The sequence below is a fragment of the Helianthus annuus genome, chromosome 17, assembly GCF_002127325.2.
Source record: "Helianthus annuus cultivar XRQ/B chromosome 17, HanXRQr2.0-SUNRISE, whole genome shotgun sequence".
NCBI classification, from domain to species: domain Eukaryota; kingdom Viridiplantae; phylum Streptophyta; class Magnoliopsida; order Asterales; family Asteraceae; genus Helianthus; species Helianthus annuus.
The window spans coordinates 71,384,689-71,385,772 of NC_035449.2; the positions used below are offsets into that span (position 1 = coordinate 71,384,689).

At 45.8% G+C, this 1,084-nt stretch overlaps 1 non-coding gene across 1 annotated transcript; it reads right to left on the reverse strand.

Moving 5' to 3' along the window:
- Positions 1-636: 636 nt before the first annotated feature.
- Positions 637-743, reverse strand: LOC118489407. The gene has a single exon (XR_004887426.1). It is a non-coding gene; the product is annotated as a small nucleolar RNA R71 (small nucleolar RNA).
- Positions 744-1,084: the final 341 nt, after the last annotated feature.

The window sequence follows — 1,084 nt, forward strand, 5'->3', positions numbered from 1 at the left end:
ACACGGAAAACAATCGCTGTATATCCGACCACGGGCCGTGTTCACTGAGCACGGGGCCGTGGTGAACTTCCTGACCAACATTCTTTTCTGTTTTTACTGCAGGACTTGGAACCGGACGCCACATCTGAACCTTCTACGTAGTGTATGAGCTCCAGTTCTAGTAGAGGCATAAAAGAACCCCTAGAAGAACCCGAATGCTTTCTCAGAAAAAGACTTAAAGCTAAAAACCAAGAGAAGGTTCCAGGGAGCCCACTTCCAATGGCGGACCAACGTACCCACATGGATTACCTACGACCCCCTGTGGGTAATCTCGGCGCCGCTATCAATGCACCGAATGTTGAAGCCAACAACTTCGAACTTCGGCCACATTTGATACAAATGCTTCAAAACTCCGCAACCTTCCATGGGCTTGCGGACGAGGATCCCCATCTACATATTACTAATTTCTTAGAAATATGTGATACCTTTCGGATCAATGGAGCATCAAATGACGTCATCCGCCTTCGAATGTTTCCATTTTCACTAAAAGACCGAGCAAAAGCTTGGCTCAACGCCCTCCCAGTTGGTTCGGTAATCACCTGGGATGAACTAGCCCAAAAATTTCTATATAAGTTTTTCCCTCCCGCTAAAACGGCTAAATTAATGACTGAAATTAATACATATTCACAAGAGGATGGGGAATCCTTATATGAAACTTGGGAAAGGTTCAAGGAGCTGTTGCGAAAGTGCCCCCATCACGGTCTTGCGGTATGGCAACAAGTATCCACTTTCTATAATGGGTTGTTGCCACACACAAGACAAATACTTGACTCTAGCTCCGAGGGACTTTTAGGTAATCGCCGCCCACATGAAATATACAATCAAATCGAGGAAATTGCTCAAACCAATTTTCAGTGGCATGAAATATACAATCAAATACCGAAACAAACCCAAAGGCACAAGTCCATCTCATAACATTAAGAAATCGTACCATGGGTCCCGAAGAAGCTCCGCCACCACCAACTGAGGAAAGCACAACACCGCCCCAACAAGAGAAGGCTTCTCCTCTACTTCAAGAGCCTACCAAGGCTCCTCCGGTTCCATA